Source organism: Callithrix jacchus, chromosome 6, assembly GCF_049354715.1.
Source record: "Callithrix jacchus isolate 240 chromosome 6, calJac240_pri, whole genome shotgun sequence".
Classification (NCBI taxonomy): Eukaryota; Metazoa; Chordata; class Mammalia; order Primates; family Cebidae; genus Callithrix; species Callithrix jacchus.
In genome coordinates, this window is record NC_133507.1 from 92,420,928 (window position 1) to 92,440,732 (window position 19,805).

The following is a 19,805-nucleotide window of genomic DNA, read 5'->3' on the forward strand; positions in this document are numbered from 1 at the left end:
CCACCTTGCTCAAGCCAGAAAGTATTTTTATGTCAAAATAAATGATGCAATGGCACTTTGTGTACTTCAAAGAAAAAATGATTTCTTTGCGTTGTTCTCATTATATCCGAGAAAAAAAAAGATGATTAAATTTCTAAATAAAACATATTCTGTTAATCTGAACTTTTCTCAGAATGGAAGGGCTTAAATTGTGATTAAAGTAGTAGGCAGAGTGTACACCTATGTTTGCGGCAGCATTACTTACAATAGTCAAGATCAGAAACTACCCAAGTGTTCATCTATGGATGAATGAAAAAAGAAAATTTGTATATATATAAATGGAATATTATTCAGCCTTAAATGGGAATGAAACTCTGACACAAGACTACAACATGGATATATCTTGCAGACACGCTAAGTGAAATAAACAAATCACAAATAGACAAATACTATGAGTCCACTTATATAAAGTGCCTAAAGTAATAAAATTTATTGAAATGGAAAGTAGAATTATGGTTGTCAGGAACTGAAGAGAGGGGAAAATGAGGAGTCGTTTTATGGAGATTGAGTTTCTGTTGTGATAGATGGAAAAGTTCTGGACATTGATTACACAATAATGTAAATACATTCAACACTATTGAACTGCACACTTAAAAATGGCTAAGATGGTAAATTTTAAGTTATGTGTATTTTACCAGTTTTAAAAATTAGTTGAAAAATAGTAAGCCAAATTTATTTCTGACCGTGGCTTCCCACCACCATTTGAGGGGAGGTTTGTTGTGACATTTAAGGTGATTCACATTGTCAAATTTTATTGAGTCATGGGTTTGTTTTCCCATGGAAAAATTACTAAAACACGGGCATGTGGAAACACAGAACACTTAAATCACTTCCAGGGAAGCTATTGCAAAGGTATGTCCAAAAGACCTTGATAATATTTATAAAATCTATGCTGCCTGTTCTTCCTTCTCACTCCATCCCATCTCCCAGGGCTAGCCGGTTTCTCAAAAGAGTGAAAAACATATGCAAATTACTGTCATTCATCCAACCAGACCACCTAAATGAAGTAAAAGAATTATTAAATTTATGCCTATCATCCCAGCACTTTGAGAGGCCAAAACAGGTAGATCACCTGAGGTCGGGAGTTTGAGACGAGCCTGGCCGATATGGAGAAACCCTGTCTTTACTGATTAACCAGGCTTGGTGGCTCATGACTATAATCCTAGCTACCTGGGAGGCTAAGGCAGGAGAATTGCTTGAACCTGGGAGGAGGAGATTGCAGTGAGCCGAGATGACGCCCTTGCACTCCAGCCTGGGCAACAAGAGCAAAATTCCGTCTCAAAAAAAAAAAAAAAAAAAAAAGAATTATTAAATTTTAGGCACCCAGTACACTGTTTGAGCTTGGATTATAAACCACTGTTTACTCTCACAGTGTCTGGCAAAAAATAGGCACTCTCATTTTGTTTTCAACAGACAGATGGTGTTTGCCCTTCTAGAGCTCAAGAAGGAGAGTGATCAAGCAAATAGGCTTAAGCACATTTTGAAAAAAGCAACATGGCCTGTAGCCCTAGGGGGGCTATTCTGGGCTCAGGACTTCAGTCTGCCATTTACTAGCTGTGTAATCTTCAGCAATTCACTTAACTATCCTGATTTTCATTTTGTTTCCTGTGTAAAATGATGACATTAGTAAACCAAGTCTGTAACAAGAAATGTAAAGGTCAAATGTAAAGAAGTGTAAGATCCTAAGTCCTGTATGCCTTCTACCACTGGTCTAGTCATGTATGCCAGCTGAACATTCTCTGGGCTGCAATTAATGTGACTGATGGTTTTATCCCTGGTTTTCCCAGGGAGAAATCTAGACACAGAAATCCTCAAAAATGCCTCTGTGGAAAGGTGGATCCAAAGCAGTTCTTCTAAGGGAAACTGCAGAATGTTTCTCCCTCAGCCTACAGGTTGACAAAAAAATAAGATATCAAGATGAAATCCTGAAGACCTGAGAATTTTTCATGGATTTCATTATTCTATTGAAGACCTAAAAAAACTGGCTAATAAAAATATTTTTAGAAATGGCTTTAGTATGATTTTTAAAATTGAAATTAACATTTAATTAACTACATAAAATCTGTACATAAAAGAGACGAAAGGTTATTCTTGCTCTCAGTCAGACAGCTGCTGATAAGGTAGTTTTCACAGGAATTTCATAGCCTAAGAGGGCCCTAACTCAACCACCATAAATACAGTTGGAATTAGTATTTGCTCTTCCTGGGAACAATGACTTCCCACTTACAGAGTTTATATTCAATGTGGTGTTAATACATAGACCTCATCCAACTAGCTGTCTGTGGAATCTGAGTTCCTACTCAAGTCAATATCCTGTAAAATGCTAAACAAAAAAACTTCCTGTATTAATTTCCTGAGGCCACCATAACAAAGTACCACAAACTGGGTGTCTTAAACAACAAGAATGTATTTTGCCACTGTTGTGAAGCTCAGAAGTTCAAAATCAAGGTGTTAGCCGGGACACCCTTCCTTGGAAGGCTGCAAGCCTTTCTTGCCTTTTTCAGCTTCTGGTGGGTCCTTGCATTTCTTGGTCTGTGGCAGCATAACTCCAATCTCTGCTTGAGTTTACAAATGACCTTATTCCCTGTGTCTCTGTATTTTTCCCTCTTCTCATACAGACAGCAGTCATATGCACTGAAAATCCAGGGTGATTTTAAACCAGAATCCTTTTTATATCCCAAATATATCTCAAAGATTCTATTTGCAAATAAGGTCACATTCTGATGCTCCAGGTTGCAATGGTCTGAATGCTTGTGTACCCCAAAATTCGTAAGTTCAAACTTCTTTTTTTTTTTTTTTTTTGAGACAGAGTCCTGCTTTGTTACTCAGGCTGGAGTGCAGTGGCATGATCTTGGCTCACTGAAACCTCTGTCTCTCAGGTTCCATTGGTTCTCCTGCATCAGCCTACATAGCAGCTGGGATTACAGGTGCATGCCACCATGCCCAGCTAATTTTTGTATTTTTCGTAGAGATGGGGTTTTGTCATGTTGTCCAGGCTGGTCTCAAACTCCTGACCTCAGGTGATCTGCCTGCCTCAGCCTCCCAAAGTGCTGGGATTACAGGCATAAGCCAACATACCTGGCCCATATGTTCAAACTTAATCCCCAATATGAAAGTATTAAGAGATGCAGCTTTTTTGGAAGGATGGAAATCCTGAGGACAGATTCCTCATGAATGGGACTAATGCCTTGTAAAAGAGGCTTCAGGGACCTCGGTCAACTTTCTGCATGTGAGGACACAGCAAGAAGGCACCATGTATGAAGCAGTGAGTAAACCCCCGCAAACACTGAATAGAAAGTCATCTTGATCTTGCACTTCTCAGCCTCCAGAATTATGAGCGATTAAGTTTTTTTTGTTTATAAATTACCTAGTCTATGGCACTTTTGTTATAGCAGCTCAAATGAACTAAGACACAGATGCACATAAAGTTAGGGGACAGTTATTCAACCCACTATACCTTTTTCCTCTTTTCACTAATTCTTGTTTGATTAATGTGGCTTATTTAGTGACAACAACATCTATGGTCAATATGTGAGATTCTCAGAAAAAGTAGCCATCGGCAGCCATCAGAAAGTGGGGACAATATAAATCCTACCTCATTCTCCATGTTAGAAAAAAAAGTCAGTACATGGAGAGATGAAATAATGCTTTGTGGGTCTATTTTCCTGTAGCTTCTGCATATGTCAATCTTCTCTACTTTTCTTTCTTTATAACTTATTTTTTAATTTCAGTATAAAAATAAACATTTTATTGCCTTCAATTTACCATTGTTATTTTTACATCAATTGTTCTTTGTGTGTGTGTCCATGTGGTGTTGGATTTAGGTTTCTGGAGTGTGAATGTATGTGGTGTATGTGTGTGTGTGTATGTGTGTGACCTAAATAAGTCTTTCTTCTGGGAAAAAAAATTAACATTTAAATATTAGGTTAACAGAACTCATTTTATTAAATACCTGCTATGTGTACAGGCCTTGAGCTAAGGAATGAGAACAATGATGAGTAAATACCATCCCTGTTCTCAAAGTGTTTGTAGACCATAAAGGAAGCTGCAACCTTGCAGCAAAAAAAAGCAAATAAACACAAACCATGAAGCATGTTGCACTTAGCAGAGGTCCATTCTCTCTCGTTGTGAAGATGCTGGGAGTAATTGGAACTTTGTTGAGGAACACAAGGAGATTATGGCTATTTTGTCTATGCGTCACTGTGACTGCCTTGCACCATGGAGAAAGGGACCCCTCTCAAAACACAAACTGAACACAGAGGGCTTTTGTCTCTCCTTCATTTTACTCTAAGCTTTTCTCAAATAACCATGGATGAAACTGGAAACCGTCATTCTCAGCAAACTAACACAGGAACAGAAAACCAAACACCGCATGTTCTCACTCATAAGTGGGAGTTGAACATGAGAGCACATGGATACAGGGAGGGGAACATCACACACCGGGGTCTGCTGGTGGGCGCAGGGCTAGGGGAGGGAAAACATTAGGAGAAATGCCTAATGTAGATGGTGGATTGATGGGTGCAGCAAACCATGATGGCACATGTATATGTGTATACCTATGTAACAAACCAGCAGGTTCTGTACATGTTTTGCACAACTTAAAGTATGATAAAAAGTAATAATAATAACCCTTTGTGAATTGGTACTTCTGGAGAAAAGCCTATACAACTCTGGGACATTAGTATGCATCACAAGTAAGATTTTAAAAATAATTTAAAAAGTATTATTTCTGTTTTTGTTACCTTGCCATTAAATAAGAGATCTCTCTTCCTTCACCCCTCAGGATCAGTGCTTTAGCTGCATTAAATGCTTTCTTGCATTAGATTCTTCCCATGAACTGCACTGTTCATTTCTCTTGTGGATTGGGCCTTCTATGACTGCACATATATAGATTCTTCAGAGCAGAAAGCTACTTTCTCTCTTAGCAAGGTATAGCTTTTCCAATGTCCCTTCTTGCTTTGCCACGTTGTGTCAAATCTCAGCTAAATCAGTGTATTTGCCTTTCCTGTCTATAGGATTAATTGTGCTTTATCCCTCTGATTATTTTCCATTTAACTTCTTAGACTTCCTAATTCCTAGTGTATTTTGGGATATCATTTGGGCATGGAGATATTATGGAAGTGATGTAGAAAGGGAATAAACTTCAGCACTCCAGATCAGAGTTACTTGGCTACTTTTAAGCATTTATTTTTGCATCTTCTTTTTTGGTCCCTGGGAGACTTGGATAATAAGCTATTATCCATTTACATTTCTGAATTATCCTTACATGAATCTGGTGCCAAAGAAAGTTCTATGGTAAAGAATTATAACTGGTTATCCCACTGTTTACAATCTGAGCTGGTGACTAATGAGGGTACCTCTGTTGAGTCCTATCCCCATTGCTAACCTTTCCCAGAGGAGTAAAGTTCATTGAGACCAAGTACCCTCTAGACTCCTATTTGCCTCCACATAAAACTATATATTTTGTTAAAAAATTGGATCAGGAATTTTACTCTCTCAGTCATTAACTAGCAATTCACTTTAATAAAAGTACAAGGAGAGGTAACAGAATGAAAATTTTAAGTTACCCTTTGGATTGGCTTATGAAGGGCCCAATTACTCACAGACTATAAGAAATGGAGTGTGTACATTATCAAAAAGCAAACTGGAGTCAGCCATGAAGTTGCAAATGTTAACGAGGGGATTCCAGTCCCATGGCAGTGTGCTCCATTGGCTGCACCTGACATAAAGTTAGAGGGCAAAAGAAAACAGTGGCCAAGGAGGTGAGCTTTCTTTGCACAAAATCATGTTAGAAAAGGGTGAAGAGTGGATCAAATGGAGGATCAAATGGAGAATTTTCAGCATCTTTCTGTATTAGATAGTTGTTGTTTGCCCAGTATCCCTCTTTTGAGTAAACACGATGCCTCCCTCCATAAAACTTGAATTAGACTGAAATGACATGTTATTTCAGTTCATTCCCCCAACAATGACCCGGACCAGAGAACTTCACCACCCTACCTTCTAGCAAATCAATCAAATTCAACTTTGAGATTTAATACACGGTTTCTGGAAAACAGATAATCTCTTTTTCACCTGGATTATGAGCCATAAGGATGTAGACTTGGGCTAAACAACAGTCATCTTTCCAACTATATAGAAAGAACTGGTCTGAGAGCAAAGACAATCCAAAAAGAGCATAAAAGAGTCCAGGAATGGGGACAAAGGGGCAGATCCATGGTGACTTTGTTTAGGTCCCTTTGTTTAATTGCATCTTAAGGCAGTTATGTTTTTTAACATTTCAGTAATATGATTCTTTAATATCCTATATTGGAATACTTGAAAGGGTTAATGAGGAAATGTGAAGCACCCAGAGGTTAGCAACAGTAGAACGTCTCTATGATACCAGAAAGGGAGTTCAAAGGGAGGCGGCAGCACTATGGAATTCTCTGAGTCGGGGCCTCAGTAGGACCTGGAATCATGGAGAAGGAACTTCTTAGGAAATGCCGAGGCTGCTAAGCTGGAACCATGGCAAAGATTGCGCAACAGAAACCAAAACCAGAGAAGAGATGCGACCCCAAGTGCAGAGAGTGAGAAGAAATCGTCTGACTTCTCCTTCACTTCCACCCTTTGGATGCCTGCTCCTCTACCTTCACTTAGCTAAACCTAATTGTGAGACTAATATTCAGAGCAGAGCAGGAAAAGGGGCAGGGTATGGCTTTCAGAGCAATTAACACACACGGTGAGGACACATTCGTCCTCTTTTCCTCTTTCCTTCCAAAATCCATAAAAAACTTTAGCGAAGGATACACAACTTTTTTTTCCCCCTCAAATCTCAGAGAATGGGGTCAGGTTATTTTCTTCTTAGAGACTTGAGTGAATTAATACATAAGACAAGGCAATTTGGTGTGATATTCAAGTTCGTTTAGACTATTGCCATAATTTATGGTCATGGAATAACATGATAGAAACATATAAAGTTAAATTGGAATCCTTAGGCTACTTGCTTAGGCTACTTGCTCTTTTTTATTGGAGCATATTTTCCTGCACTTGCTAATATATTCCTTCTGCCAGGCTTACCATCTTCTTCCTCATTTTTCTTTACTGAGATTTTACCTGTGCATCACAAATTAAGTGCTATTCCTTCAAGAAGTATACTGGCTTGCTCAAACTTCATTGTATCTCTCCATTCGTAAACTCTTATATCATTCTCATGATACTCAACAAATTAGATCTTGTGTTTTAGGTACTGAAATTTCTAGCATATCCTTTGATATTAGATTGTGATTTCTGCAAAGGCAAAGAGTGTTTTCCTCAACCATGTACCCTTTGGAGTGGGTTTAAATGATCTCTTATGCCTACGAGGTGCTTGATGAACATTTGTTGTAGCAGATGAACACCTGAAACAGTAATGCAGAACCTTAGGTTCTACTATTTTCTTTGTCATATTAGCATGCCTTGCAGAATGGCTCAGCCTACCTTTCCTTATGCCCAATGAGTTCAGACTAGATGAATTCCAAGGTCCTTCTGGCCCTTTCAATTTCCTAATTTCAAGTAGAAATTGGAAGATAAAATTTGTAAGCAGCAATTTAATAGTTCTATTATGGAATTTCTACTTGGGAAAGCTAACATTTCATGATCTCATTCTTGCTGGATTCTTTCTTAAGATTTTCCATGGAGCTGAAATTTACCCACTACCTTGAGAAAAAAATGCAAATGCTTCATTATCCTCACTCCACTTTCTTGTCTGTAATACACTTCCTCTGATGATTATTCATTTCACACCTCAAAAGCAACCCATTTTATAAACGTTTGTGAAGCACAGAAAGCAATAAAGAATAAGAAATTATGAAATATTATGTTCTATGAAGAAACACTGCTCCTAATGCATCCATAAAGAACCAAGTTCATAAATGCTGATTTGTCAATTATAATGGTAAAATATGCACTTATATAATACATATGATGTGATGGATGCTGTTGGAGTGGCTTTGGCATATTTATTAAAATTTATTTTTATGAAAAAAGGTTAAAAAAAGAAATGTCTGCTGTAAGCAGTTACATGAAAATGGATAAATACAAAAGCAAGCACAAGAGTATTCAGTAGAGAATTTTGAGCCTGAACAATCAAGTTTCAGGCAAATCTTGTGTGGTTCATAATTTTAGCCCTTTATTATGCAAAGCTGCCAATTCAATTTTACAATGCAAAGAAATGTTTGGCATGATTATTAAGTTATATTTACTGTTCTGCGGATCTACTAAAAGATGCACTATCTTGAAAGAGTCTGCTCAAATTACCTTTGAACACACTTTTAGATCCTCATTGGTAAGCAAAAGTTGACAGACTAAAATGTATTCTTTCTTAACTAGCATCAGCATGTGAAATTTTAAAAAAAACTGGTAGAGCAAATGATGATTCAGTTGCAGAGCCAGACAAATAATTTCCAAATCAACAAATTCAAACAGAGAAAAAAGTTGCTGATCTTAGATGAATTGCCACATGTTGCCACTTCCTTTCACATATGTCTTGGTAAAAACTCTTGGGCCGGGCACGGTGGCTCACACCTGTAATCCCAGCACTTTGGGAGGCCGAGGCGGGTGGATCACAAGGTCAAGAGATTGAGACCATCCTGGTCAACATGGTGAAACCCCATCTCTACTAAAAATACAAAAAATTAGCTGGGCACGGTGGCAGGTGCCTGCAATCCCAGCTACTCAGGAGGCTGAGACAAGAGAATTGCCTGAACCCAGGAGGCGGAAGTTGCGGTGAGCCGAGATTGCGCCATTGCACTCCAGCCTGGATACAAGAGCGAAACTCCATCTCAAAAACAACAACAACAACAACAACAACAACAACAACAACAACAACTCTCATATAGAATCTTTCCCACCCATCAGAACAAAGTTGTTGTTATCCCCTTTTGCATCTCACCTTCTGAGGAGAGAAATACTAGAATCTCAAAGTACCCATTGCTAAACCCAGAGATAAGGGGTTGGGATGCAAGTAGGAGAAACTGGGAAAGTACTAAATTCTGGACCTCTCTTCCCCCTCTGGCTCTTCTCTCATCTCTCTCACTCTGTCTCTCTTTTCTATCTCCCTTCCTCTTTCTAGAACAAGCCTTTGAAAGAATTTTATGTATTTGCAGAATCAAATTTCTCTCCTCTCTTCTTCTGTCTTCAGTGAACTTTGTTCAGCTTTTGATGTCATCCATTCACTTAAAATGTTTTAGTCAATATTGTCAATGACCTCAATGCTACTAACACTGAAGTTCTAGTCTCAAGCTTTGTCTAACTCAACTATAGCAGCATGAAACACGATTTAGTACTCTCTGCTCCTTGCAGCATTGTCTTGTCTTCCAGGAATCTACACTGCCAGTGTTCCTTCTCTTACTTTCTGCTCTTTTTTGAGATTCCTTGCTGGTTCCTCTTTTCCTTTCTGACAAATAGCAGTATTTCATGGTTCAGTCCTTGAAACTCTTCCCTTGACTATCTATCTATCTATCTATCTATCTATCTATCTATCTATCTATCTATCTATCATCTATCCATTCATCCATCCATCCACACTCCCTTTCTTCATGAATTCTTCTAGTCTTGTGGTAACTTCTAAATATATAACTTTAGACTCAGCCTCTTTCCTGAGACATAGACTCAGAGATCCAGCTGACTACCTGATGTCTCCACTTGAACATTCAACATCCATCTCAAACCCAACATGTCCAGAACCAGACTTCTGTATTCAATCCAACTTCCCCAAACATGATTCTGCTCAGCCTGCCCTAACTCAAAGGATGGTGACCCCATTGTTTCAATCAGAACTAGGACAAGTGTGAAGCAAGCCAGCCACTTGGACACAACATTTAAGGCATTCAGAGTATCAAGAAAGGGCTGACCTTGCTTTTGCATGGCTCTTCAAGGGCCTCCTTAAATTTTATCCTCTCAGCATTTCACTTGGCTCATCCTAGTACCAGCCCTGCTTCTTCTTGCTCAAGCCAAAACTTCAGCAGCATCCTTTATGCTTCTGTTTCTCTCTCTCTCTCTCATTCTTACTTCCAATTTGCCAGGATATCCGCTCTACCTTCATTAATAGATCCAGTTATTAAATAAATAATTAGATATATAAACAGTAATGGAGGAGTTTTTTTTTTTTTAATATTATTGTCCTAAAGAAGGAAAACCAAAATCCTGCTCTTATTTTCACAAAGGCAGGAAGCTAAGAGAAGGTAGACATACTGTTTCAGGGTGTTTAAAAAAATTAATATATTTTTATTTTTAGACCAGTTTTAGGTTTACAGAAAATGTGAGCAAAATATATGGGGTTCCTGTATACTCTCCCCCCACTAGCCTATGCACTTTTCCTATTAACATTCTGTGTTGGTGTGGTACATTTGTTACAATTGATGAACCAATATTTATGCATTATTATTAACTAACATCCGGAGTTTATATTAGGGTTTAGTCCCTGTGTTGCATGGTTCTACAGGCTTTGCTAAATGCATTATGTCATGTATTTCCCATTACAGTATTATAAAGGATAGTTTCACAGGATTTATTTAGAATTTTCAGGAGCTTATTTCCTTCAGCTAGCAGTGACATCTTTAGGTACAAGTACACACCACCCATAGCAATAATTTCTTGCTTTCTGGGCAAGCCAGGGCTGTGACTGAGGGCAGCGACAATGTCACCTGCCTTCCATTCAGCAGCCTATTTTTGATGCAGGGTCCGGGGTTCCTGGGTCCAGTCTAAGCGCCCCAAGAGTGTTCTCCTACACTCAAAGACAATGAACTTCCAGACACATCACAAATGCCGGGTGCTCTGCAAGCTGTCCTGATTCCTCCTAGCAACACATGAGTTGCCACATTTTCTTTATTCTAAGAATAAAGAATCATGGTGCTCATCAGGCTGTCTGATCCTCTGATTATATATCAGTCTCCCAGAATAGATCATGGGCTTGTCAAAGGCAGAAGCTCCGTCTTAGTCATCTGTATCTTCCTCAGGGCCTGTACTTGCCATTTGTGGGTGATATGGAAAGAGCTGGGGTTGTGGGGGGAGTGGAGGAAGAAGGATAGAGGGATGAATAAAGGGAGAAAGGGAAGGCGTTTGTGCCCACGCCCTCTGTCATAGGTAGCTATGGGTGGACACAGGCTTCAGCACCAGAACAACAAGAAGACAAGCAAGAGAAGGCATCTCTGAGTCAGAGCTGGTGTGTTTCTCACACCCAGCAGTGAAGCCACATTGCTGGTGAATCTGAAATATTGTATTTTTTTTTCATCAGCAGCCCTAGTTGCACATGAGAGAGTATAACCTGCTGTTTCACCGATTTCATAAAGTCCTGGAAGCTCAAGATTAATGAATTCTTAGTTACATGGAACAGCTTTGTTCCATAGGTTATTCTAGTTTTATATGTAAGAAAACTTGGTGTTCTTATGTAATTTAACATATTGCTTTGCTACATTGTATAAAAAGACAAATAGGGCTGGGCGCGGTAGCTCACGCCTGTAATCCCAGCACTTTGGGAGGCCGAGGTGGGTGGATCATGAGGTCAAGAGATCGAGACCATCCTGGTCAACATGGTGAAACCCCGTCTCTACTGAAAATACAAAAAATTAGCTGGGCACGGTGGCGCATGCCTGTAATCCCAGCTACTCAGGAAGCTGAGGCAGGAGAATTGCCTGAACCCAGGGGCGGAGGTTGCGGTGAGCCGAGATCGCGCCATTGCCCTCCATACAAGAACGAAACTCCATCTCAAAAAAAAAAAAAAAAGACAAATAAACTTCCTTTAACTGTCTTAGAAGATGTCTCAAGTCTCCCAAGGCTCTCAAACTTCAGTGTGGGCAGGCCGTTCATGACATTTGTTGTCCATGGTGATCTTGTTAGGACAATCTCTCAATTTCCAAACAGCAGTGATGTTTTTGCAACAAATAAATTACAAAACAAAATATTTCACACTTTGTCCTCCCTCATATTGAAATCTTCACGGCCCTTAGTTTAAATTAGAAGTATTATTAAGGAAAGTTGAAATTTTATGATAGTGATTAAACTGAAGATTCAAAAACGTGTCTATATTGAGGAATGTTGATTATAATTTTAATGTTAATTTTTTTGGTCTGATACCGTTTCCAAAAATTTAACCTACAGAAATACTAAAATATATGTGCGGTTACAGGTTAAAAGAATGTGGTGAAATTACTTGAGGTAGCACAAAATTTAAAACAATGCAAATGGTTTTAATAGATGATTAAATAACTATATTTAATGAGAAGTAGGAAGTAGGTTAAAAAATAAATTATTTTCAATAATAAGAAAAATTAAGATTCTAATATACACATTCAGTGAAAAAAATTTCAGGATCACATGTTTGCTATCATTTCATTTTTGTAAAACAAACAAGGATAGAAACAAAAGCTACACACACTGCAAGACATTTATAAAATTATAAAATGAAGGGAGAAATGTTAATATTCACACAGGAACTTTTAGCATGATATAAGAGTGCCAAGAAAACTAGGATCGATGCTCACCTTAATTTAAGGGACTTTATATTCTGTATTATGCCTTACTATCTATAACAATAAAATTAAATTTTCCATACTTAAAGTAGCTATACAAAAATAAATTGAGTAAATTTTAAACTTGGGTCTCAAGTCCAGTTCCTCTAGTTCTCTCAGAACCATATCCCCCTTTGTTTCAGAGTTCACAGATTGATTCTTGTTTTTCCTAACATGTACCACTGTATTTTAAATTCACCCATCACCAAGGCATTCTTTTTTCTTGTTCTTTTATTATTAGAACATGCATTTAATCCCTTCTGACAATCTAACCATTGTAAACCTCCCAGGTTTATCAGCTGTCATCATCCCACAGCACAGATTTCTGGAATTAATGATGGTTTTAAATGCTGTCCTTTGGAGTTTTTGAAAATAAATTACAATGTCTGTTTACATGGATAAAGAGTGACCACTGTCTTTGGCTGGTTCCTGTTGATAATGAGGCCACGGCAGGGGCCATCACTGAATTCCCACATGTGCTTGGTTGAAAGCCACACTCAGATGACAGGCAGTCTTGCAGTTGGTGCTACTGGTCACATGAGGACTGGGAAAGAGAATGCATTGGATCAATATAAACTTATTTCTCTTGTAAAATACAACTTGAGGCACATGCATTGTGAATCTTGGGTCAGAAGCATTATCTTCATATTCAAAGACTAGCATATAATTATCAAGAACAGAAATGTAAAGAACATAAACAGCTTGATGAAAGAATGGGTACATATTTATTATTAAAAATTCTATTTGAAACCAGAGAAGAGTGACTGAATGGATAAAAACATATCAAATATTAGATGACAAAGAATTTGAGAACATTTTAACTTTTTTCAAATTGAATCTAACAATGTTTTACTCCTTAGTTGACTGAAAAATTTGCCTCTGCCAGGATGTAAATTCTCAGAGATATTCATTCTGCCATCGTGCCAGCCTGCGACACAGGTAACCTAGGATCAGCAATGCCCAGCAGAACACAGGCACACATATTCTCTTTCAGCACTCATCAAACAGAAAATCAGACTTCTACTGGTAGTGAGGTACAATTCGCTATGAGGCAAAGGTTGTGAAGTTTGCATTTAAGTTGTTAAAAAGTCATTTATAAAGAGTGGCCACCATGATGATTAAATACATTAAATTGTGTCCTTATAAAATTTGATTGAAAATCACAAGCTTCTTCAGACTTGTCCTATGCAACGGGGCTAGAGCAGTCGCAACATGCATCAGTTGGAACATGTTTAAAAGCTAATCTATAGTATTGTTTCACATTTCATATAAGACAAATAGAGTAAATTAAAAACACATTTCTAGTATCTTCAGATATTCAAACAAGCAAATATTTCATATATTTCAGTTTGCTCCACTCTTTGTGAAACACACTTATTTTTATTTTGTTAGAAATGTCTCAAAATGCCTTAATAATCTGTGCTTTGGTAAGGGAAATTTGGAAATAATAAATGTGAACTAATCCTCTTTTTGTGACTTAAGGGTCTTCACTTGACATTATCAGCTTTGGAGCTATGCTTTTATGATGGGATGCTCATTGGGTTTGTGATGTATAATGCCTATCCCTAAACTGAATTGCCCCAAACTGCTTTATAGTTGTTGATTTCACTACCAATGTTCTCTCCTTCACTCTTATTTTGTATTCCAGTGTACTAAATGTACAACTTTTTGTTGGCTTTGTTACCAATGGAAACATCAGGTGAATTAAAAGATACTAAGATAAGTAGTCATCAAACTAAAAGGTAAATGCAATTAGTCGTTATTTTTGCCAGAGGGTGGGTGGGTAAATGGAGCATAAAGCAGTAGTTCTCAGTCTTGAGCATGCTTCACAGTCATCTGGAGGGCTTGTTAAAATGCAGGTTGTGAGGTACCACCTCAGAGCTTCTGATTCAGCAGGTCTTGGGTGAGGCCTGAGAATGTGTATTTCTAGCACTTTTCCAGCTGATGCTGCCCACCTGAGGACTACACATTGAGAGCTACTTGCTGCAGAGAGAAGTGGAATGGGAATAGTTTAAAGAATCAGTAAGAGTTTAAGGTTTCAGGAAATGTTGGAAATGTTTGGAAGTCTGCAAGTAAAAAAAGGGGAATGTTAATTTTCTCTTCACATACTGGGCATTACATTTATGGTATTCTAACACAAAGAGGGAGAGCTGAGGGAAAAGGCCAAGGGATTTGTACAAAATGATAGATCAGAGTTACATGTTCACAAAGTGATTTCGGGAAGATATGTTAAACAATTCCAACATTATAAACCGATTGTCACATCAGACAACCTCACTCTCCAAAATCCTCTCAGGTTGCCTTTGCACTAGGCTGGCCTGGATGGAACATTGGTTGGACCCCATGTGGCATTCCTAATGTCTCTATATACTAATCCATTGGTTGCCACTAAAGTGCTTTGCCAACAGATTTTGTTCTCAGATAGTGCACAGCGCTGAAGAGAAAACCACTTTGCAAATCCAGTGATTTCATGGGCCACTAGGCTCTCTGGATTCTCTATTACCCGGTTTATCTTTTGTTCATTTAATGCATTGCAAACAACATTGAATTAGTTTGTTGGACAATTAGGTAAGATATTAAACTAAAGATGTACATATAAATATGTCAAGTCATTATTTTAGGAATGCATCTGTAAGGCATAGTTGGAGAAGGCTTTTTCTTGTGAACCCTGTGAAGGCTTTTCCCCGCAACTCTCTAATAGTTCAACAGGTACCAACTTTTATAAATAATACTCCTTTTTTAGAGGTGTTCACAAGTGAGAAAAGTAATTTTCTATAATGGGTGTTTAAAAAAATAACTTCCCAGGAAATTAGTTCTTGTAAACCTTCTGAAGTAAACATCAGGAAATTAAATTGGTATTTGTTTGTTAGTAGAATGAACATCCCCAAGTGAATCCAAGATTGCAAATGTTTTAGCTCAGGCCTAGTTTCTAGTCTCTGAAGGGCCCTTCCTTCCTGAGCTGTGGTCACCTAAAGCCCTCCTGCAGCCTTACCATTGCCCTGACTTTCAGCATGAATCCCGAAATTATGCTAAGCAGATTAACATGGCTACATGTCTACATTCTGTGGTTTCATCATTTTTTCTTTGTCTCTGAACTCATGTAGAGGCAATACCCTGGTTCTGGTAAGTGGATCTCTGTCTGTTCCTTAGTCTCCTGCTCTCCAGGCACCCAAGTCTTATTCCTGAGCTTCAGCTTGATCCTTTTTTGTTACCTGTCATCGTCCTCAGGAAGGAGTATGCCAGTCCTGGATCCTGGACCATTGTCTTGGACCCTTCTTTGATATTCCTAATTGCGATTTGCTATCCTTCTTAAAAGGATGAATAGTCTCATATTGCATCCATCTGTTTGGATAGGCCAACACTTCATTTGCAACTCTTTGTAGATATACACTTACCTGCACTACAACTTGCTGTTACTTAATCCTGGTGGAGAGGCTACTGTAGTCTTGCTTTACATCTGTGATGGAATCCATCCACCCAGATCCTATTCAGTAATAAGGCCTTTTCTCAAATTCCAGCCCTTTCTCACCTGAGCTACAGGGCAATAAGTAATTGGTCTTACTTGGTCTATTCATTCTAAAAAAACTGAGTCCTTACTCAGTTTTGGAGTTTCATAAGGGCTGAGTTTTCATATTATCCATGGGAGTGATGGACATGAACAAGGTACAATTAATTCTCTCTTGAAGAAGCTCATTCTTTTTTTTTTTTTTTTTTCAGAGTCTCACTCTCTCACCCAGGCTGGAGTGCAGTGACATAATCTCAGCTCACTGCAATTTCTGCCACCTGGGCTCAAGCTATTCTCCTGCCTCAGTCTCCTGAGTAGCTTGGATTACAAAATTAGCCCGCCACCATGCCAGACTACTTTTTTAATTTTTATTTTTAGTAGTGACAGAGTTTTTTCATGTTGGCCAGGCAGCTCTCCAACTCCTGACCTCAAGTGATCCACCTGCCTCAGCCTCCCAAAGTGCTGGGATTACAGGCATGAGCCACCACACCTGGCTCATTTTTGATGACAGAACAAACAAGCTTGAGTATCCCTTATCCAAAATTCTTGGGATGAGATGTGTTTTGGACTTTGGATTTTAAAAAAAATTTACATTTGCATTAAACTTACTGGTTGACATTCCAAATTCAAAAATCTGAAATCTGAAAAGCTTTAATGAGCATTTCCTTTAGAGCATGACCTTTGAGCATCATGTCAGCATTCAAAAAATGTGAATTTCAGATTTTTGGATTAGGAATGCTCAACCTGTGCAATACTTTAACCAGGAATTCCGAGAACCTTTCTCAATAGGATATAGTAGAAGAGGAGACAATTGTCCTTCCATAAACATTCATTCAACTCTCATTTGTTCAAACCCCACTGTGTTTCAGGCATTTTGTTAATACATTGGGAATGGACCCAGAGGGCCTTTCTGAGAACTGTGATTTAGACCCAGACATTCACCCAGGCCCAGAGCATATAAGACCTTTTGCCTCCAAATACCAATAATAATTTGTCTTGTGGTCCTAAGATGTTAATTGGAGCTGCTTATAATAGACAGCTTCTGAAACTGGCTTCTCTCCCCTGTAGCCCCAGATGGTCTACCCTGGACCCTGATGACATTAGGTCACTTTGTTGCTAGGTCTACTTTCTTTCCAAAACCTCTGAATCAAATGTTGACCTGTTTTCTTTGTTCCCTTCCTGATTAGCTGGAGCTGGATATACTGAAGGAATGAAAGTGTTCTGAGCTGACTGCACTGATAGACCTGGAAGGAGACCATGATGATAAACACTTTATAATTTTCAAAAGTCAGCATTAATTGCTGAGTAGCAGAGTGGACTTAAATTTGTGGTTCCAGTGGAAAAGATCACCGTGATGTCCGTACTGCCTCCTAACTCATGAAATGAACAACTGGCAGGTCCCTGGAACTCCCTGCATGACTAGTGATTGCCCACGGACTTCTAAAACAGTCTTTACTCTGAGATGTGAAGGCTGCCCATTGCCTTCAGCTGATGGTTAATATCTGGGCCTGAGATAGCAGTATCAGGTACTTCTAAAGACATCCTAGGGAAATGTGTGGATTGCCATGGTGCCTCTAAGCTTACCTCTAGAATAAACACTTTGACAAGTACTTTTGCTTCTTTCTCTGAATTCTAAATCAGCCCTAGCACAATGGAGGATAATTCTGAAACAAGTCATACCCAGTCAATTTTCCTGAAGTTTCATGAGGATTCTGAAGAGAGGTGACAGGTGTTAGACTAAAACAAGGGAGGAAGGCCAAGGTGAGGGGAGCACTCAGAGGCCCTGGGTGGACAGAGGTCAGCCAGAGACGTGCAGAAAATAGGACTGAGGTCATGGCCCCAGACAGGAGTGGCAATCCTAAGTGCAGTTTTAGTTGTGCTTTTGAGTTAATGGAAGCACAAAAATCAGTCACTTAACCTCTTTTAACATCAGTTTATTCATCTGCAAAACATAGACATGTTACCTCACAGCATTCTTCACATATAATAAGAAACAGCACATTAAAATACTAAACAAATTTTAAGAAGCGATGGAAATATACGATTAGGGTAGATTGTAGATTATAGTTCTATCACTTTTCTCTTTCTTATTTTCTGAGACGCTCTAATGAATATTGAGTTAATTATTTCTTTTCCCTCATTTATGAACATACATGTCTTAGTCAATGTTTAAAATTTCACTTGGAAGTTAACAAGGGATTTCAAAGATATAGTCCTCCTCCTTATTTGTTCACAATATTTTGCCCCAAAATGTTGCTTTAAAAAAATAAAAGAACTACTTATAAAATCGTTGTACAGTTAAGGGAGATTATACACAAATGCTCTCTAGCCAACAAAGGAAATCTATCCTGCAATATGGATGACTTTCCCAGTGTACCATGATAGTTCCTTAAAGCTGTTATGAATTATTCTATAAACCTGTATTTAGAGACTTTTAAATATGCAGATTATTGGCCTGAGAAACCATTTTGTCTCTAAAGGAACATTTGCAGGCTGTCGTGCAAGTCTGCATTTGAGCAACTTTAACATTATGATCTTACTGAATTCTTGACCAGATGGACGTGAACAGCTGCCACCCATGCTTGGGAAGTCCCTTTGCTTGAGAAGACAAAATAGCTCATTTGTTTGCAATTCTTTCCTGAAAGTACACAAGGGCAATTTTCTACATTGTGGATTACTTCTATCAGAGCAGCATTTTCCCTGAAAGACCACAGCTCATTATACTATTTAGAAACAAACAAACAAAAATATACACATTTTGGGGGGGAGTTTTATAATTTGTGCCCAGAAGGGACAGGGTTTTTTTTCAGGTTAAGTTTTAAAAAATATTCCTTTATGACATGAAGGTTAAAACTGAGAGAACCCCCCTCTGAAATAATAATGCCTTACATTTGTAAACACTTTATACTTTTCAAAGTGCTTTCAGGCATATTATTTCATTCGATCTTCAAAACAGCTCAGTGAGGCAGGTAAAGTGGATGTTTTTATTCATTACTTTTTAGATAAGAAAATAGGTTCAGACTACAAATATTATCTGAGTATCTACTAACTCCATTGTACTGTGCTAGGTGTCACAGAGGATAAAATAACATGTATTCCTAAAAGAAGAATCTTGGTTTTAGAGAAGACATAATAACACAAAGCTAAATAATATATAAATGTACAATATGGCTCAAAAGATGACAAAAGACAGTATATAGCCAAAGTGCTAGAAGCACGAGCAAACTGTGTTCTGGCAGATTAAGGGAGACTTCTTAAAGCAGATGGCACCTGAATATATATTCCTGGAAAGATGCTTGGAATTTGTGGAATATTTGCTCTTTGGTATCATAATCACCTTCTCATATAACCTTAGAATATAAGAGATTTTGGCATTCGTCTAGTTTGTTCTGATACTCGATGTTGGCACTCTCTAGGGCACCCTAAGCAAAGATGCTGGAATAGCTATGAGCCTTAAAATTCTATCTTATATGCAGCTGCAATCTCCATTTCTATAATTCTGCCCTTTGTTGACTAGAGTAAAACAAGACTAATCTCTTCTCTTTCTGTGGAAAGGCTTTAATATGTCTGTAGTCAGCATGATAGTATGATCTGCCTTTAGGCTTTTCTTCTTTCCATTGAATCTTAAAGCCTCGGGAAATACAGTCATTATTTTACTGCTGGGCCCCTCTTTTTTTTTTGTCAAAATTATCTTTAACTTTGGCCACCCCAAATTGATATGCTATTGTAGATATGCA

At 38.3% G+C, this 19,805-nt stretch overlaps 1 long non-coding RNA gene across 2 annotated transcripts; it reads left to right on the forward strand.

The window, feature by feature from the left end:
* The first annotated feature begins 6,479 nt into the window (after positions 1-6,479).
* LOC144576668 (uncharacterized) lies at positions 6,480-17,678 on the forward strand. Of its 2 annotated transcripts, XR_013518962.1 has the most exons (3): positions 6,480-6,605; positions 10,735-14,305; positions 17,256-17,678. It is a non-coding gene; the product is annotated as an uncharacterized LOC144576668 (long non-coding RNA). The 2 variants fall into 2 exon arrangements; XR_013518963.1 differs by lacking the exon at positions 10,735-14,305 and having other exon boundaries at positions 6,480-6,757.
* Positions 17,679-19,805: the final 2,127 nt, after the last annotated feature.